The sequence below is a fragment of the Hemicordylus capensis genome, chromosome 4 (genome assembly GCF_027244095.1).
Source record: "Hemicordylus capensis ecotype Gifberg chromosome 4, rHemCap1.1.pri, whole genome shotgun sequence".
Lineage (NCBI taxonomy): Eukaryota > Metazoa > Chordata > Lepidosauria > Squamata > Cordylidae > Hemicordylus > Hemicordylus capensis.
The window spans coordinates 256,201,230-256,222,395 of record NC_069660.1 but is presented as its reverse complement, the minus strand read 5'-3'; the positions used below and the strand labels follow the sequence as shown (position 1 = coordinate 256,222,395).

Below are 21,166 nucleotides of genomic sequence, written 5' to 3'. Positions count from 1 at the left end.
TCTTCTTGAGACCCTTCCAGCTAAAATGTTATTAAACAGGGCATTAGGATGCATTCTTTTCTGCTACGAAGGGAGGCAGGGGTACTGCCATACTTCTCTCTTCTAATCCTTAAGGTGCATAAAAATGATATTAACCGAGGAAAAATGGGGAGCAGAGCATGACATAAATTGTCTAGGAGGCAGGCACCCCATGATTTCTGTGTAGAAGTACTACTTACTGATAGAGGACAGGAAGATTACAGAGCAGTTAAATGAATTAGAATTGATCTTCACTGTGGAAGACACAGAAAAGATAAATGCATCTGAAACACTGTTCTAAGGGCAGACACCTACGAACCTAAATATACATGATGAAGTTTGAGAGCTGACTGATCAATTGAATTTGTCACCAGGGTTGGAAGGCATTCACTAGAAAGTGAGCTTAATGTCTATTCAGGTAAAATGTTGTTCTCTAACAAGTAAATGTTAAACATATGGGAGAACAAGTCATGCTAAGAACAAATCAGTTTTGCTTCTGCAAAGTTAAGTCCAGCCTCAGGAACGTTTTTGAGGTTTTGGGGTTTTTTTGAATGTCAATGACAATGTAGATACGGGTAATTCAAGACCTATATATTTCAGCTTTCATCATGATTTTGGAATCTTTTTGGTGGAATTCTTCAGCAAAGGATCCTAAGTAAACAGTAGTTTGGGGATAAAAGGAGAGGTCCTCTTATCTTATAGAATAATAACTGACTAAAGAACAGGAAAGCAGAGAACAGAAATAGACAACGTGGCAAGAAAAGTAAGCAACAGGGTACTTGAAGGAACTGTATTGGGAACAGTGCTATTTAACTTATTCTAGAGATGAAGAATAAGGAAGCCCTGTTTGAAGACAAGAACAAATTATTCAGGATGGTAAAATACAAATCAGAACGTGAAGAACTCCAGAAGGTTCTCTGCAGAATGGCCAAAAAAAAAAAAAAAAAGGAATTGAAATTCAGTTTAGGTGTCACGTATCTGCAATGGAACAAAAAAACCCACCACCACCACCAAAAAAAAAGAGAGAGAGAGAGAGAGAGAGCACTGGGGAAGGTCCAGAAGAGAGCAAGGAAAATTAACAAAGGGTCAGAGCCTGTTCAAGGAAGGAAAAGTTAATGGCCGTCAGAATATTTATGTCTTGCTTGGGTTTTTTGTCTGTAGTGGTGGGTTTTGTGTGTGTGTGTGTGTGTGTTTGTGTGCGCTCTAGTGTAGATACTTGGCACTTAAAATGAATTTCAGTTTCCTTTTTTTGCCATTCTAAAGAGAACCTTCTGGAGTTCTTCACATTCTGATTTCTATTTTAGCATCCTGAATAATTTGTTTTTGTCCTCAAACAGGGCTTCCTTACTCTTCATCTCTAGAATAAGTTAAATAGCACTGACTAACTTCTGACTAATGCTGCACTTATGCAACAAGCAAGGTGGCACTAGTGCAAGAAGATCACATGACAGTACAAAGAATCGGGGACTTCTGAAACTACGGTATTACACAAACTTCCCTTTCAAATAGATGAGGCATGCCAAAGATTGGCACCTGTTGTGCAGGTACAAACATGGTTGGACTACTAGCACATCACTAGTCTGGAGTGAAAGCTTCAAACTCAGCACAAGTAGCTAGTGCAGCAGCCTTGCACTAGTGCAATGGCCTTGCACAAGCGCAGCATCAGTCAGTACATTGGTTATTATGTATGGGGGTGGTTAGAGATCAGTTTATAAAATTAAGGACAGCATTGAAAAATATTTCTCTCACACAATTCTAGAACTCAAGATAATTCAACAAAATGTATCAGTAGTAGATTCAGAACAGATACAAGGTAGTACTGCTTCACACAATGTACAGTTTATAAATCCCTGCCACAGGCTGCAATAATGACCTCTGCTTTAGATGGCTTTACAAAAGTGTAGGGAAATTTATGGCAGATAGTAACAATCAGATAGATAGATAGATAGAAACTCTCTGTACAGATAAATAGCTATCAACCACAATAGGCAAATTTTTAGAAGCTTTATATTTCTGAATTCCCGATGCTGGGATATATAATGGAGAACAACTGTTGCCTTCCTGTACTGCTTGTGGACTTCCTGGAGACATCTGGCCATGAGCTGTTGGAAACAGGATACTAAACTAGATGGACCCTCCATCTCCTATAATATTTTTACTATCATGTCCCATTAATAAAGTTCATTGACTACTTGCAGAGACAATTTGTCAGATGGTTTGGTGACAATTCTTTTATCCAATCACAATTTTAGGCTTAAAGTATTAAATAGCAGTACTCGTGATAGCAATTCTTAGAGGAATATTAAAAAGAGAAGGCACGATTAACAAGAGAAATGAATTAATGAAAATCTACCATGACAACTTACTATTTCCAACAGGTAAAATGAGGCGGCAGCACCAAATGCAACACAAAGAATTAACTCCTTTCTCCATATGTGTTTGGTGGCTTTTGTTCAATCTATGTTTAGTCTGGAAGCAAAAAAAGTGGTTACTTTATCAGTGTGCAAGACTGTTTAAGAAATTCCTCTGAAGAAACTAGCGTAGTTGCCCCTGAGGAAGGGTCTCTTGATTTAGTGCATTGGGCCCGGATTCCTCTGCATCTCTGAAATTTCTTCTATTTAATACCTAGTCTAAAGGAAATTGGTATATAAGAGGAAACTTCAGAGATGTACAGTAGATGAATGTTTCTTAGGAAACATTAGCTGTGTTACTTACACTTGTTTTGCAAAAATACCACAAAGCGATGGGTTCAGACTATAGAAATGTGGCCTCAGATTTGGAGGTTCAGACAGTCCTTCCTTGTCTACCACTGCAAGAATTTGCACCAAATGCTCATCATGTTTAACTTCCCATTCTATTTTTAGTTCACAGTGCAATTAATTTCAAATGGCAACAGAACTATTGCAGCAGTAAGGCAGTTGTGAAGACAATTAGCATGGAAAGGTTGTCTAAGTTAGACTTTCCTAAGGTGCACTGTGAACAGATATGGGGATTCATTGATACAAGGTTCATATGGGCCCAATTTGGGTTGTTTTAACTAAGAAATGTTAAAACTAAACATATCAAAGTTCAAATTAAAAATAACTAAACCATAAAAACTGCAGTAGTTGGATGACTTAGGAGATCCTACATACTGCAGCATAAATGTAATAAAGTATACACGCAGAGCTAAAAAGCTACCGGTATTTGCTGTGAGAAAGAGAAATGCCAACCATTTATCTTTAAATACTTTCTTATGTTTTAACATGTATGCAACTAATAATAGCAAGAATAAAATATTCCAGACCGAGAGAATGGTGCTAGTTCCTTTTGATTAAGCATGAGATTGCTGGGGTTCAGGGGTGCTCTCTATATTTATGTACATACAGACACAGCCCAACCGCACCACTACTCAGCAAAAGGTTGATTTTTTAAAAGTTATGTTTTTTAGAAGAAATTCTAAATAACATGCTTTCCACTGAGCCACAGATACCAAGTTTTAAATGGGCAACCCTGCCACTTAATATTATTATTTTAATTAATTAATTAATTAATTAATTAATTTCACGGATTTTTATACCGCCCAAAACGCAAGTCCTCTGGGCGGTTTACAAGGCAATAAAAACAACCAATAAAAAGATTAACATATTTCAACAATTAAAATTTAAACAGTTAAAACTATTAAAACACAATTAAAACAATATCTAATTAAAAACCTGGGTGAACAAATGAGTCTTGACTACCCTTTTAAAAGTTGTAAGAGATGGGAAGGCTCTTATTTCAGCAGGAATTGTGTTCCAAAGCCTCGCACTACTTATTTACTCCAGAATATGCTCAGGGAAAGGTTGAATTTATTTTTTTTTAAAAGAAATTCTGAACAACATGCTGACCTGCAGATAATCCTCCTCTTGCCACACTCCCCTCTTCCTCCCTCTGGAGGAGCATGGTGGTGGGAGTTGGAGAAAGGAAGCCAGGAAGGAAGGAACCAGAGCAAGGGGGTGGGTGAGTGGGAAACAAGTAGCAGCGGTGTTTGGAACCATTTGGAGGAATGCTTGCTGCTGCTTTGGCAGGCCCGGGTAGGGGGAAGAAGCATGGCAGCAACACTACATGCCACAGCAAGTGGGGAGGCATGCCTTCTGGTCCTTCTTTCTCCCCTCTACCATCACTGTCCACTGAAGCAGAAGCAGGAGGAATGCCATCGTTTCAGCAGAGAAAGCACAGTGGCAGGAACCAAACCCAGTAACTGGAGAGGAATCCTTCCCACTTCCTAAGGTTGGCTGCCACCACCACACTTCTTCCCCTGCCTTTGCTGCCTGCCAAAGCAGCAGCAAAAGTTCCTCCCCACTTGCTGTGGGAGGGGGGAGAGAAGCTGCCACTTCAGCTGGTGATGGGGAAGAAGTGTGGTGGTGGTGGAAACCAGCCCCATCGCACTTCTTTATCCCACCCTGCTGCCCACCAAAGCGGCCCCACTCCTCCTGGAGAAATGCCACCGCTTCAACAAGCAGAGGTGGGGGAGAGGAGGACCAGGACTGCTCCCTGTCCCACATGCAACTATTGTGTGGTGCACATCCTGGACCAGAAACCGTGCCGGCTGCAGGAGAACTGGGAGCAGACTCACAGCACTGGCAGCCAGCATTTCCACTCATCAGGCTTGTTTTGCACTTGTCATGGATGCGCAGATGACTGCACTTCCCAAGCCCTGGTTGTACCAGATATTAGTCCTGTTTAGAGTAGACCCATTTAAATAAATAGGAGAATATTCCATTTTCTGCAATCTTTTTTTAATGAAAAAATTGCATTTGAAAAAAAATTATATACTATCTGAAAAATTATTCATATACTTTTTATATATGGAAAAGAATACAAAAAAGATTATTTTCTGTGGCATCCCCTGTAATTTCCGGCTGAATCCGTCCCTTCTGGGGTTTCTCACAACTAAATGTTTTCTTGATGTTTTACTTATTTATTGGAACAAAGGTTTGAATTTAATTTCCTGTCAGGAGGCATTTCAAAACGGCAAGCCTCATCCATAGTACATGAAAGAAAATGGTAGGGTTGGGGTAGCAGCTTCCCTTGGCATTTAGACTTCCAGTCAAACAGGTAGTAGTCAGCAATGCCAAGCAGTTCCTCTGTTAGCTAGAGAGCTTTGAAGTAAATGAAAGGATTTCCTTCTTTTTACTTATGCCACTATATGCTTCATTGATGGTCTGATCTCATGTAATAATGCCATCTTCATTACGTCAATGATGCTAACTTCACAGAGACTAGGAAAGGTTTGTTATATTGCCACCTAAAATTGACAATAAATTAATACTTCAAGCTCTTAAAAAGAAAGATAATTAATAGCATTACCCAAATAAACTAGTTATAGGAATTGAACATTTCTTTGATTCAGTATCCTTCTTCATATGTACCCTGACTTTCTCCCCCCATATATGTGAAGCAATGGCTTGGGCTAACTCATACCAATAAATGCTTAATCATTTTATTCGCCAAGTAAAATAGTAGAGAAGGATGTAGAATTCTATATAATGCACAGAAATATCTCATTACAGATTCAGTAAGCCCTAACAATATGTTCAATCTGATCCAAGGGAGACATAGTAAGACAGCTCCTGCTTGGAAAATTGACAATTTAAAAGCATGGAAATCTCAATTCACTTTGCAGTGGTAGACTGCTGGGCTTCCATGGAACCTCACAGCTTTTGGATGGAAAGATTTTGACACATGCAGTTAACTAAAAAATGGGAGTACACAGGGAAGAAAAAGGTACACTGGCAGACCTAGAAAAGGATTAAGCTGACATGTTCAAAGGGACGACCTTTAGAGCAAATTTGCTACAGCTGTAGGAAATCAACAGCATAGTTTGTGATGATGTTATCCACCCCAAGTTAAGATGGACATGTGAATATTTAAGGCTCATGTGGGAACCGATTTGGACCAAATTTGGTACTGTTGTAGGGACAACTCAAAAACATAGTTTGTGATTATGTCATCCACCCCAGTTCAAGAAAGCAGACGTGTGAATGTTTAGTGTGCAAGTGGGCCAATTTGGACCAAATTTAGTCCGGTTGTGGGGATAGTGAAATGATCCAGAACAACTTACCAGAACTACTTTTTTCATTTTTACATACACATTGTTCTTACATAAAACATCTTCATATTACATAGTTTAGACAGCATTCTGAAGAGGTCCATCTGCAGTTGCTACCGGCTTGTCTGGTGGCTATCCAGGGATAGGCCTTCTCTGTTGCTGCCCTGAGGCTTTGGAATGTGCTCCCTACCAAAATGAGAGCCTCCCCATCTCTGACAGCTTTTTAAAAGGCTATAAAGGCACAATTATCACCCAAACGTTTTAACCAGAATTGTGCTTTAGAATTATTGTAATGTTTGTTTTAATTTGATTTATGTTGTTGTAAACTGCCCAGAGATGGAAATTTGGGTTAGTGAACCAACATAATATATTTAATATAATATAAAATAATATAAATGAAAGGCTTCATTTTCCACTCTTGACCTGGGCGCTTTCCAGACTACCCACTACAACAGTGTCACTACGTGTCCCCCAAGTGTCTTCCCATACTGCCTGTGTTTCGACATCATAGTCCTGCGCTGTCAGCAAGGTGCCATTCACATTTCCAATGCCTTCTTTGGAGTTCTATTGCTGTGTTACAGTCTTATAATGTTGCATGCGCATTGCAAAAAAAAATCGCTGTATTTCCCCATCGTAGGAGTTTTGCGCAAGCTAGAAAAGATTGCACCCCCCTGCTGGTGGCTTTGCACAACAAACAGCTTCAACCCTTTATTTATGTTTTGAATGCGATCTGCCAAGCCAAAGCATTTTACCGCTGTTGTAGCAGGTAACCTGGAAAGCACACTGGAAAAATAACCCTTTGGTTTTGCCATTCAAACTCCACCCTCCCCAGCCTATCTGTATCCATTTTTCATGTTCTTTCCACACTGAGGGAATCTGGCTTTTCCTTCTTTCTCCCCACCCAGGTTTGGCTGTTCTCTTTTCTATCCCCTTCAAATCCCCTTTTCTGTTTCGGTTCTTCCCCCTTTCTGACTCCATCTATATAGCTTTGGGTCTCTTCTGCCTTTCGTCTGCTTCCTTTACTCCTCCCCATTTCCTGTTTTGACTCTTCCCTGTTTATTCCTGCATCCTCCTCTCCTTGCTTTCCCATTGGTTCTTTCCTCCTTCACCTCACTTTCCCCCTGCTTCCATCACCTCCCCTTTCTTGCTCACTTCATCCTGCTTTGATTTTTCTTCTCCTTTTCTATCCTTGCTCCTCCCCTCTTCCACTTTGGCTCTTCAGCACATCCTCATTTCTCCTGTTGGAACCCTGGGATGAACCAGAATTGGGTTAAAACAACAACAACAAATCAGCCCTTTAGTATTACAGTATCAGACACAGATACAGACACACCAGTTAATATTACAACACAAAAAAATTGTAGCCATCACTTGTTAACATTCCAGTCAGGCCTTTCCGTTAAGCATTTGATGGTTCCTCTACTTTTCACATAAAATCAAAGAATATTGATGTACTTTCTATGCAGTAGTGCATAGAAAAACAGAGTAAATAAGCATGTAAGTAAGCACAGAGGTTCAAATCCACAGGCATATCAATGTTGTTGACAAAGAATAGATAATGGATAAAATCTCTCAGATTAGGGCTGACTTGGATTAAGCCATTACTGAAGAGTTAATGGTAGGGATGTCCAGTAACTCCTCTTGTTTGCTTAGAATGGATCAGTTTCAATTTGTGACTCCTGCGGATGTGGACAAGTTCCTTGGAGGTGGTTGGCCTCCTACCTGTCCTCTGCCCAAGACAGCTATCATCTAGTAGGGAGGCTGTTAGAGATGGCATAGTTGACATCATAAATGCCTCACTGGGAGAGGGCAGGATGCCTCCCTCTTTGAAGGAGGCAATTGTGAGACCTTTATTTAAGAAGCCTTCCTAATTATAGGCTGGTCTCCAAACTCCATTGGTTGGGCAACGTGTTTGAGAGGGTGGTGGCTGATCAACTCCAGGTAAATTGGAGGATAGTGATTATCTAGACCCATTTCAAACTGACTTCAGAGAAGGTTATGGGGTTGAGACAGACTTAGTGCATGCTCAACCCTCGCCCTTCATGGCTTATTAAATCTAGCAAGGAGGGAATTTTTAGCTGGATCCAGCAGGTTGTAAATGCCTCATTGAGAGAGGGAGTGGTCCCAACTCCATTGAAGGAAGCTATTATTCGACCACTCCTAAAGAAACCCAGTCTGGACACAGAGGATGTAAACAAATACAGGCATGTGACCAAGAGTCTCTTCCTGGGCAGGGTGCTTGAGCATGTAGTGGCTGACTAGCTCCAGACGCTCTTGGAGGGAATGGACTATCTAGATTAATTTCAATCAGGCTTCAGTCCTGGCTTTGGAACAGAGACTGCTTTGGTCACCCTGTGGGATGACCTGTGCAGAGAGAGAGATACAGGGAGAGTACAATCCTGTTAATTCTCTTGGATCTCGCAGGGGCTTTCAATACCATTAACCATGGTATCCTTTTGGATATGCTAGCCAAGTTAGCTGTGGGAGGCACTTCTTAGAGGTGGTTCCACTCCAACCTCAAGGCCCATTTCCAAAAGGTGGTGCTGTGAGATCACTGCTTAACCCCTTGGCAGTTATGCTTTGGGGCTCTGCAGGGTTCTCTTCTTTCCCCTATGCTGTTTAACATTTACATGAAACCGCTGGGAGAGCCCATCTGGAAGTTTGGCCTGAGGTGTCACCACTTCACAGATGACACTCAGTTGCATCTCTCTTTTTCATCAGACACCTGTCCTAGATCAGTGCCTGGACACAGTAATGGACTGGATGAGGGCGAACATGTTGAGAATCAATCTAGACAAGACAGAACTACTGTTGCTCAGTGGTTCTTCTGGCCAGGTAAATGATGTCCAGCCTGTTGTAGATAGGATTGTACTCCCCCTGAAGGACCAGATTCATAGTCTGGGGGTGCTCATCAGTGTTCTCTCTAAGGCGTACACACATGTGTGCGCTCACAAGTTCTTTAATGTCCCCTCGGTTAATTTTAGATCCCACTCAAGTTGAATCAGGAAGGTCCCACTCTGAATGCATGTGCGCACACACTGCCTTTATATGGCTGCCCAGAACAAAACTCATTCCACAGAGGTGAAAAAAATTAGAGAGAACACCGGTGCTCATTGATCCGGCACTTTCACCAGAGGCTCAAGTGGCCTCTGTGACTCAGAGTGCCTTTTATGAGCATCAGCTGATATGCCAACTGCGACCTTACCTGGACAGATATATCTTGGCCACAGTTACTCATACTCTGGTAAGATCTCACTTAGATTACTGCAATGCATTGTATGTGGGACTGCCTTTGAAAAGGATCCAGAAACTGCAGCTGGTACAAAATAGGGCTGCAAGATTATTAACTGGGACTAGATGTTTTGAGCATGTTATGCCAGTGCTTTGTCGGCTGCACTGGCTCCCAGTCCGTTTCTGGGTCCAATTCAAAGTGCTGGTTTTAATCTTTAAAGTACTAAATGGCTTTGACCAGGTTACCTGAGAGAGCACCATGCTACATATGCCCCAACTGTCATGCCCTCGCTCATGGACAGTGAAGTGGAGTGGGAGGCAGGCAACCCTCCAGCAGGTGGAGAGGCACCTGCTGGAGAGCAGTCTGATGTGGGGCCTCAGGAGAGAGTTGAGACAGGCCAGAGTGAAGGTTCAGTACAAGAAGGTCTGTCAGGATCAGAGGAACTAGGGGGTGAAAAGTCAGACCCTGAGCCAGGGGGCGAACGACCCTTAACTCCCCAAGAACAAAGGCAGGAGAAGCAGCAACAGCAAGTGCAGGCACTTCGGAGAAGCCAGAGCTTCCTCGGGACGCAGCAAGAAAGACGCTGAATCTTTAGCAACTGGCCGGGGGAGGAGAGCAATTAAGGCCAAGGACTATAAATCAGGTAGTGTGGGCAGCGAACAACCGCTGGAAACAACACGTTAGCTGGGCTTGCACTGTATGAGAGCGTTTGCAACCTTGGATTCCTGGCTTCTCGTTCGGACTCCTGAGACCCATGCATCCCCTGCTGTCAGAATGAAACCTGAGCTGCTGGCTCCTGTGCCATAAATCTGGGGCCAGGCATCATCTGGCAGGCAAGCTCTTGACAGCAACCCAGACCTTAAGATCTTCTTTGGAGGTCCTCCTCTGAGTGCCCCTGCCAAATGAGGTGGGGCAGGTGGCTACTACGGAGAGAATGCCTTTCCAGTGGTTTCACCCTGTTAATGGAATAGCCTTCCCAGTGAGGTTTGCTTGGCTTCATCACTTTGTTCTTTAGATGCCAAGTAAAGGCCTTTTTGTTCACTCAGGCCTTTTAAATTTTGACTCTCAAATATGATTTTTAAGTTATTTTATATGAGTTTTTAAATTGCTTTGTATTGTATTTTGTATTTCTCTCTCTTTTGATTTGTTATGATTTAATGTGTTATGTGTGTTTATCTCATGTTTTAATGTCCAGAGAACAGTTTGTTATGGGGCATTTATTATTTATTTATACAAACAATATTTGTAGAAATAGTGAAACATCAGAGAAAACACTCTGAGAAATTAATGTTGCATCTTGTTTTCAATATCAGTGCTGCATTGCCATAAGTATGAAACCATTAAATTATTGTATTTGTTCTGAACACAAAATGGTTTCCCTTCAGAGAAAACAACTTCTAAAGCTATGCTACAGTGTGTTCTACTAACCCATTCCTTTTTATTCACTGAGATATCATTAAGTATTGCAAGCTATTGTATAAAGCCTTTCTATAGATAGCAGTGAATAATGAACCCTGAATTTCTTAATAAATGTTAATAAAAATTCCAAGCCAGCTTATTTTAATAATAGAAACAGAAGGCTGCCTTTGCATGAGAGTCCATTTTGGTGCTATATCCAATTCTATGCTTCATATGTCACAACTCCTGAGGCATATATTAACGTGTTTAACAGTCTATATACAAAGCTGTACAGGACTGCAGCTAGAACAGATAACATGGAGCATTTGTAGAGGTGGTCAAATGGTATAACATACCTATTAGCACTTAGCACACAAGATATTCTGATAATGGCGTGAAGCTATGGTTTCTGCTAAGCAGAGTTAAAATCAGACACCATTGGTGCCATGGTGTATATTTCATTATTATAGAATTTAGAAATTGCAGTATAAGCGGTATAGAAATTGAATAATAATAATAATAATAATTATTATTATTATTATTAATCTGACACACAAGACTGTGGTTGGGTGCTGAGTGGAAAATACTGCATTGAGGGTTTGCAATGACATTTTCTGAACCCCAGCAGTTTTACATTATGAAATTGATAGCAAGAAAATTACTATCAGCTGATATCCCAAGGCACTTGTAGTGTGCCAGGAAAGATATGACCATGCTGCAAAGAGTTCTCCATTGCTGCTTCAACCTTGTTGTTACCTACTAAATCCTGGAAGAAGAAGAAGAGTGCTTTTGAGCAAGCACAGCTCCTGGAGGGAAACAGACATCTCTCCGGCCTCACGTTCTCTGCAGCTCATAGAGAGCACAGATGTGGCTCATCAGAAGGGGATAATTAGTCTCTGCTGGTGACCTGGCAGGGAAATTACAAAAGCTTGCTTATTCCACTTTAAGGTAATTTCATATATGTAATACAATTGTGCCTTTATGTGATTTGTCTCCCTCTGAAATGGACAAAGGAATAGTAGAACTTTATGGCTGTCTTCTTTTCTTTCCACAAATTATACAATACGCCTAGAAACTGTTTGACAAGTACAAATCTTTTCTCAAGGAAAACAAATTCAGTTGGGACCCCTACATTGGCAACTGGGCCAGTTCCTAGGCCAGACTGGTAACACACAAGGGCATCACTGTTCTACAACAGAAGGAGCAGATGTCAATTTAGAGGGCCGGCAGCCAGCCAGGGGCAGAACTCAGGATCAGCAACTCACACTATAGACACTATACTTTCTATAGACATAGAAAGTGGAACATTTCAGATCTATGCAAGAGATGCAAGGGGGATAGGAGGAAAAAGCTGCCATCTGTGACCTTTCCTCTAAGGAATTCAGGAGGACAGGACAGGACTAGAGTAGCTCAGCATCGGCAATATGCAAGTCAATAAGCCCAAGGGTAAACCACAAGAGCAGCCTGTGCAGAATATAGAAGGAAGTGCCAAAAAAATAAAAATAAAAAAAATAAATCCCTAACAGCCATGGCATTTCAATGAAGTCTCTTTAGCCTGTGAAATGAGTTAGGAAATTGCTGTATAGCTTCTGTTGTATGACAGTAATCAGTTTTATTAGATTTTACTCTTTGCTCAACTGATTGCATTAGCTCCTCTCTCTTTTAAAATAAAGTTTAACCTTAATTTGATAAAGTGTTACACTCAAGGGGATTGTAAACTCAGTGTGTAGGCTGCGTTGGCACCTTGTCACCAATTTTTTTAAACTATTTAAAACATTTATAGCCTATTCTTTCAGAAGCTCATTCAGCATACTTTTGAATCACCTTTTACCGTGGTGATTCTCTTTATTTAGCAGGGGGAGAGTAATTGGCCCTATCCCTCCCCAGCACAGTACCTCCAGTGACTGTTGCTGGTGTCTATCTGTTGTTTCTTTTTAGACTGGGAGCCCTTTGGGGACAGGGATCCATCTTATTTATTTATTATATCTCTGTGTAAACCGCCTTGAGCCATTTTTGGAAAGGCAGTATAGAAATCAAATTAATAACAACAATACTATGGAGAAAAATTTAATGGAAAAATACAAAACTCTCTCACACACCTTGACTTTCAAGTCCTCCAGCTCAGAAGCCCTATACTAGTATTCTTCACTGTAAAGCTCAGGAAGTTTTTCACACCTGGCTTTTAGTTTGCGTCTCCTTCAGAATGGAGGGACTGCGTCCACATATTGGCTAAATTTACCCCCAAGTCCATGCAAACTATCATGGAGCACTTCACACACAACTGAGCAGTTTTAAATTGTACGTTAGAGTGTAGCCCGATTTATATCAAGCAGAGAGTAGGCAACCTTGGACTTAATTCTGAGTGGCACCCAGGATCTGGTGCGGGATGTCAGTTTCATCAACCCTTTAGGGAACAGTGACCATAGTGCCATCAGATTCAGCATACATGTGGGGAGAGAATCACCAAGTAAGTCTAACACAGACATTTTGAATTTCAGAAGAGGAAACTTCTCTAAAATGAGGAGTATGGTGAAAAGGAAGCTGAAAGGGAAAATCAGGAGAGTCATTTCGCTCCAGAGTGCATGGAGTTTACTCAAAACCACAGTACTAGAAGCCCAGTAAGATTGTATACCCCAAAAGAGGAAAGGTACCAATAAGTCCAGGAAGATACCAGCATGGCTAATGGGTACTGTCAAGGAAGCCATAAAAGGGAAGAAGACTTCCCTCCGAAATTGGAAGGCCTGTCCAAATGAAGAGAACAGAAAGGAACACAAACTCTGGCAAAAGAAATGCAAGGCAACAATAAGGGAGGCAAAAAGAGAGTTTGAGGAACATTTAGCTAAAAGCATCAAGGGGAATAACAAAAACTTCTTTAAATACATCAGAAGCAGGAAACCTGCCAGGGAGGCAGTTGGATCATTAGACAATGAGGGAGTGAAAGGGATTATTAAGGAGGATATGGAGGTTGCAGAGAAGCTAAATGAGTTCTTTGCGTCCGTCTTCACGGCAGAGGATACTGAGCATATACCTGTTCCTGAACCAGGCTTTTCGGACATGGCAGCTAAAGAACTGAGCCAGATAGAAGTGATGAGAGATGATGTTCTAAACTGTCTGGAAAAACTGAAAGCTCAAAAATCACCAGGGCCAGATGGCATCCATCCAAGAGTCCTCAAAGAACTCAAATTTGAAATTGCCGACATCCTTGCTAAAATATATAACTTATCCCTGCAATCAGGTTCTGTACCAGAGGACTGGAGAGTAGCAAATGTAACACCAATTTTCAAGAAGGGATCCAGTGGTGATCCAGGAAATTACAGGCCGGTTAGCTTAACATCCGTTCCAGGCAAATTGATGGAAAGAATCCTCAAGGATAAAATTGTAAAGCACCTAGAAGAACAGGCCCTCCTGGGAGTGAACCAGCATGGGTTCCGCAAAGGTAAATCTTGCCTGACCAACCTTTTGGAGTTCTTTGGGAGTGTCAACAAGTGTGTGGATCAAGGTGATCCAGATGACATCGTACACCTGGACTTCCAAAAAGCATACAATTCTGGTCACCACAGCTAAAAAAGGACACTGTAGAACTGGAAAAGGTGCAGAAGAGGGCAACCAAGATGATCAAGGGCTTAGGGCACCTTTCTTATGAGGCTAGGCTACAACACCTGGGCCTATTAAGTTTAGAAAAAAGACAACTGCGGGGAGACATGATCGAGGTCTATAAAATCATGTATGGGGTGGAGAAAGTGGATAGAGAGAAATTCTTCTCCCTCTCACATAATACTAGAACCAGGGGTCATCCCATGAAACTGATTGCCAGGAAATCTAGAACCAACAAACGGAAGTACTTTTTCACACAACGCATAATCAACTTGTGGAATTCTCTGCAACGAGATGTGGTGACAGCCAACAACCTGGATGGCTTTAAGAGGGGTTTGGATAACTTCATGGAGAAGAGGTCTATTGACGGCTACTAGTCGGAGGGCTCTAGGCCACCTCCAGCCTTGGAGGCGGGGTGCTTCTGGGTACCAGTTGCGGAGGAGTAACAGCAGGAAAGAGGGCATGCCCTCAACTCCTGCCTGTGGCTTCCAGCGGCATCTGTTGGGCCACTGTGCAAAATGGAATGCTGGACTAGATGGGCCTTGGGCCTGTTCTTATATCCAGGGCAAAAAATTCCATTTTTTGTGTCTTGTGGGGTGGGCAAACCTCAAACTCACAGTAAAGCCTCTCAGGTAACCTGTGGTAAAGCCTGCTGTCTGGGAAATCTCCAGGAGCCAGTGGCAGCTCCCCTCAACCCCAAGTGTGGCTCCCTGACCAGTGCGGCCAAAGCCAAATACTCTGGACAGACCCTGGCACCATGCAGAGGCAACTGTTCCCATCAGTGTTTTGCCCATTGTTGGTGGGGCTCCTTTAAGGGAAACTGAGTCCACTTCAGCCCTTGCACTATTTTGGAAGGCATGCACAGACTGCTGGGAAATACAGCCCTTTCCAGCACTTTCCCTATAGAGCTCTTTGGTCACCAGGCATCGACACCAACTTGATAGCACAACTTCACCATTTAAGAGCAAAATCTTAAAGGAATATCTTGATGTGATGAGCAGAAAGTGTTGGGGGGGGGAGGGGCTTGAAAGGAATCCTCCACAAAAAATACAAGATTTCTATATCAGGTTATGGGTTTTTGGTTTTTGGTTTTGTTTTGTTTTGCATTCCTAAGTGTTTCAGCTAAAACATTGGAAAACACACAAACATAAATTGAGCATGCTAAACCTGAAAGGCTTACTACCATATTTACCAGAATAGAAGACAACTCTGAATTTAAGATGACCTCCTGATTTATAATATTAAAACACTTAGAAGACAACTAGTCTTGAATTAAGGTAAATACAATAATAATATGGCAGTGCCTCACACCTTCAGGAGTATATACATGGAAACAGACCCTGAGGGCTCTCAGATACAACTAGCATACCTCTGAAAGCGTTTTCCTCCTCAGAGCTCCCCCACAGTTCTCCTCAGAAGGCCAACTGTTTTTCTCCCCTGCATGCCTCACGGTTCTATTTATAGATGGGTCTCCTCTCCTGATTGGCAATTCTTCAAGCCACACTCCAAGCCTTGTTGAACCTTCCATTACAGGAGCACAGTACAGTAGTCTCCCTGGCTCTGCAGGGAGGCAGTAGCTTGCAGGGTTTACCACCACATAGAGTGTTCCTCTGCACAGCACCAGGAAGGACCCTTAAAGGGATTTGGAGTGAGAAATGCTCCAGTGAAGTCTTGGAAGGCATATGGCAAGCCACACAAGGAGTGCTTGGAAATGCTGTAATTCCTAGCGCTTCTGCCCCTAGAGCTCAATGGGGAAATTGCTGGGAAGGACATTTCCCAGCACTTGCCACATGGCTTCCAAGATGTCATTGGGACTTCCTGCAGATCCAAATTCCTTTAAGGGCCCTCCTGCACAGGGAGGTGCTGCACAGAGGATTGCTCTGTGTGGAGGTGAGCACTGCAAGCCACCTCCTCCATGTGGGGCCAAGGTCAACATGCAGATGATTCAACATTTTGAAGCTGAATCTTTGCACAGCCCTATTGCCCAGCATAGCAAGATCCCTTCTCTCACAGAAATACAGAGCTGCATCATCAACAGAGTGATGGCATCTCACTCCAACGTTACAGATAGCTTCTCCCCCATTTATGTAGATAGTAAATAACATTGGTGGCCACACTTTTTTTATTTCTAGCTTTATTACAGTTCTAAGTTCTTGGGAATTTGCTACACTGCTTGGCTCAAAATGGCTTTGCCCAGCAGCAGTCTGGTAATGTAGGCCTGTCTCTTTCTTTCTCTCTCTCTCATGTTAATGAACACCAAACTGGTCCCATCTGGCTTTCCAAGACTGGTTCACACTATCAATTCCTCTGCCAAACAAGATCCTTCTGGCTGCTGGGAACTGTCCTCTTGCCCCCGTCACTTCCTCCTAAGTGGCTAATTAACCTCCAGATGCACCTGCTCCCACAGCTGAGTGCCCTGAGCAACAGGAAGTTGGCAGCATAAAGCATGTCCTGCTGCTAAGGCAACTAAGTGATCGCAGCAGCTTGCCTCACAATGATATGGCTCAATACCAGATTGGAGGAAATACTTGTGTCGATGGCCCATTACATTGGGTTCTCATTTACTAGGTAGGAGCACAACAAACTGAGCCAATCTTCATGTACACGGCATTTAGTTACATCTTGCACACAATCCCTTTTATTGTTGGAAAGTGACTATTCATTCTTTCAGTTATAAAAGAAAATGATAATAGGGCATTTGGATTACAACCAGTTGAAAACCACATAGATCCTGGGATTTGGAACTGGGAAAGTTCATTTACTAATTAGATTATCAAATGAAAATCCAAGGTTTGCAGCTCAAGCCAAACTTCTGTTTAATTAACCATCAAGCCTCTTTATGCTACAAAGTTTCCAGATAGGCTACGTGCATATTTCACTGACTGACGCTATGAAAATGGAAGGCTTATGTACAAATGTCTGATGTGCTAACCAAGGCAGTAGGCTGTATTTCATTCTTGCAAATTTCACTTACCCTCATCCTTATGGATTTATTCACTTCCCCATAGTATGGGATTCATATTCAATATTACTTAAACCTTACAGTTAAGAGATGATCAAGGTTAAAAGCATGAGCCACAAGTCAAGAAGCTCAAATCACACTTTTGCAATGAACTCACTGACCTGCCTTAGGTAAACCACTATTTATCAGCTTTACAGTCTTCCCCACATCTGTTACTGCAGGGATAATACCAGATATAATCATAAAATTTTAGAGTTCAAAGGGACCTTGGAGGTCTTCTAGTCCAATCCCCACTATATTAAAACAGTATTAAACAGTTGTAAAGTGAACTGAGATAACACATGCAAAGAACTTTTAGCATGATAGAAATGCATAATAAATTCATATCCTTTCTGCATCAGACCAGACCAAACCCAGGTGACATACTGCAAGGGAACTAGCAAGTTGATATAAGCTGCGGAACTACTAATTCTTCCAGGCTTTACAGTACTTGTGATAGACTCCTGATGAGCCCAGATCACTTCTCTCTGCACAGTGTTTATACCAGGACATGCTTATAAATATTAGCACTTTGGTTTTGTTTTGTTTTTCTTGTGCAAAGATATACAAGCTTCACAAGCTATGAAAGTGGAGTTCCATTCTCTCTGTCTCTCTAAAGAGACAATCAGTCCTGATAATCCATTTGACACAGTGCCTAAATTATGAAAGGAAAGGTAGGGAGCTCCTTAACGAAACCCACAAGCCTCATCCTAACTACCTCCAATTTTAATCAAATCATGTCCCCATAGACTTCTAAATACAGTAGCTAAAGCGGCCATCACAAGAGGTAAAGGGACCAGACCCCCTCTGCTATAATTTGAACTCTATTTTGGCATTCCATTTATGGTTCAGAAAGACAGCAGAAGCTGGCTCCAGGCTCTGTACGGCAGGGATTTTCTTCAGAATCCTTTTTACATAAGGAGCATAGAAATCTATATGTAGAAAACTCATTTTTGCACACAGAGATTCCAGTCCTAGTTTCTGACCATAAAATTCACAAGGGGAAGGGAACCAATTGCACTAATACTAGCACCGAGATTGATGACCAATTCCTACTACACTGTAACCTAGCTCTCTTTGTTATTTTGCTGCAATAGAAATAAAATGACAGATTCTTAGAGCTGCAGCAGGTTTTTTGCAGTGGTATCTTATATAGTAATAAATGATGATGATGATGATGACGACGATGATGATGACAGTTTACCCAGTATTATAGGAACTAAGACCATTTCAAGTCACTTCCACTTATATATACACTAATAGCTTATCCTCAAAGAATACATTTAATACAATTGTACAAATGCTGGTAAGAATACCAAGTTCTCTCTTTTTTCCCCTCTTGTACTTCCTAAGATATATTCTCCTGTTTGCTGAGATTGACAAATAAATGCTTTACATTTGCACAAATGAGAAATAAAATATAGCTAGAGGAGGAGAGGGAAGGGAGATTGCTGCAAACAACAAAATACAAATGGCTTGATCCCTTGAATCACCTAGTAGGTAAATCAGCACTCAGGGACAAGCATAATGATTGCTGCGGGGCCTCGGAAGGATCATTACACATGGCATTGCACATGCATCATATATCAATCAAAATGTCGCATAGATAGAGGTGTATATGTCACTCTTGCTGCACTGCAACTGCACACCATCATCAGATGCCACACAATGTTTTTATGCTAAGGTACAGTGCAGCCCAGACTTGGTGATGAAGGGCATGATGGGACGTCTCCATATACAACTCTTACCAAATGTATGTAAAAGCACAGACTGAAAGAAGAAAAGGTTAGAAGACATAATTGGCATATTTATATGACTGGAAAACCTTTAGGTTCGGGAGATATACAGTGGGGCATCGAGCCAAAATTGGTGTCTGGATCGCCCTGCTGAGGCCCCCCTGCATTTGGAGGGCTCCTGCTGCCACCCCATGTCCACCTGGCCGCTGCAAGTTACCTTCCTTTAGCCGCCATTGTGTGTAGCCAGGGGTGGGGGTGAGCCAAGAAGGCCTCTCACCACCCTGTGGCATCAGCTGGAGCAGCCGCTGGGTGGGCCTGTCTGGCCCAGCAGTTCTTGCAAACTGCAAGGCACTCCAGCATGCCTGTGCCTCAGTTTGCAAGGACCACTGGGCCAGATAGGCAGGTCCAGCGGCCGCTCTGGCTGCCCCTGCCATGGGGTGGGGCAAGCCTGCTCAGCTCACCCCCCCACCCCCTGCCACACACATTAGAGGTTAAAGGAAGATAACTTTTCATGGGGCGGCATGGCAGGGCAGCAGCAGGGAGGGCACTGGATGGCAGCAGGAGCCCCCCCTGAGGCCCCCCCATCCATTGGAAGCCCCTCCGGACCTTGGAGATCACAGGGGGTTAGAGTGCCTCTGGAGATATTTATGTACAGCAAAAATCTCCTGGGTACATTAAACCAGTTTAGGCATAGCTGAATCACTGGCTTCCTCTCAGCTACGTGATCATACTTTTTAGAATTAAGAAAATGTATTTGCCACAACTACAACACTTGTTCTATTAGTCTGTACTGTAAACATTCTCAAACACACAAGAGTGAGCAAGGTGACAGAAGTGCATCTGAAGCCATGTTCCCTCTAAGGCGTGCACGTGTGTGCGCACTCACATGTTTTATGATGTCCACTTAGTCAATTTTAGATCCCACTCATGTTGAATCAGAGGTCCCACTCTGAATGCACAGGCACACACACTGCCTTGATACTGCCTCCCAGATCATATCTCATTCCACACACAGTTGAAAAAATTAGAGAAGACACTGATCTGAAGCAAGGGTGACCTATGTTCCGTTGTTGTTGTTTTTTAAATCCAGCATGTTACTTTATTTTGGAAGGGGCAAAAACAGGCTCTGCAGTTCATCAGAGCCATGGAAATATTACTTCTGATCTCCAGGAGAAAAGGAAATAATAACGTAGCACTGCTGCAAGACAAGTTCTATCAATCAGACAAGCATTTCTCCCTCCAGAGCTGATTTCTCTCCATACATCAGTAGAGGGGAAATGAATGTGCCATCTCAGAAGTTAGGAATTGAAAATGGATATGTCTTTCCCTGAACATCACCAGTTGGTCAATGGTGTGCACAAGTTTCTAAAGGGAGTTCAACAACTATTTTCTTGGAGGTGCGGAGAAAATATGCCTTTCCCCCTCCCAAAGTGCAAGTGGAAAACCAACTGCTGTGAGGCGTGTGCTTTTAGAGCTGTATCAACTTCAAAATGATGAAAAGTTAGGAAACTACAAATGAGTAAAAGTATGATGCTCAAGAATATGATTGATGGTGCACACTTGAAAATAATGTTTGCCATGCAAGGTGATTCTGCATGCTGGCAAAACTAAGGAATGCTAAATGTAGTGGGAGGAAAAGCCCAGGGGAGAGGAAGATTTCATCAACTGTGAAAGAGAAATAAAAGTCCACAGCACCATATAACATTTAAGGTTACTTTGACCAATACTGTTGAGGTAGCTGCTAAAGATGCAAGTAACTACATACTCAAGCAAACCAGAATTTTATTTTATATTTCCAATCCTCACCCCGCCCCTAGAAACTAATGGATCTAATTCTATGAGCAGTTGTATACGTAACCTTTCACCAGAGCTGGGACTTGGCCACTCAACCTCCGAGGAGGACACTTGCACTCCTACAAACACAGCTCATTACAGTACAAACCCTATCACTGAACAGAAGAGACACACTTTCCTGGAAATAGAGGATGTGTTTATTGTGTCTTCCTTTCATAGCATTGTGGGAACTCTTTTAAACCTTAGTAGCTGTTGTGGCTAGTGCAAATACACGCCAGCCACATTCAGTGGTTGGCAAAGGGGAGTGATAGTTTTCATGG

General features: G+C 42.2%; 1 protein-coding gene across 11 annotated transcripts in view; it reads right to left on the bottom strand.

Moving 5' to 3' along the window:
• SNTG1 (syntrophin gamma 1) overlaps nucleotides 1–21,166 on the bottom strand; it is a 437,703-nt gene that overhangs the window by 208,803 nt on the left and 207,734 nt on the right. For 6 of the 11 annotated variants that reach the window (XM_053247884.1, XM_053247887.1, XM_053247888.1 and 3 more), the window contains one exon: nucleotides 2,385–2,487. The exons of 3 other annotated variants lie outside the window; for them this stretch is intronic. The gene's annotated coding sequence lies outside the window, so the exon portion shown is untranslated. Of the gene's footprint in view, nucleotides 1–2,384; nucleotides 2,488–7,243; nucleotides 7,341–11,481; nucleotides 11,529–21,166 lie in introns of those variants that run through there. 2 more of the 11 variants (XM_053247891.1, XM_053247892.1) reach the window with 2 other exon arrangements.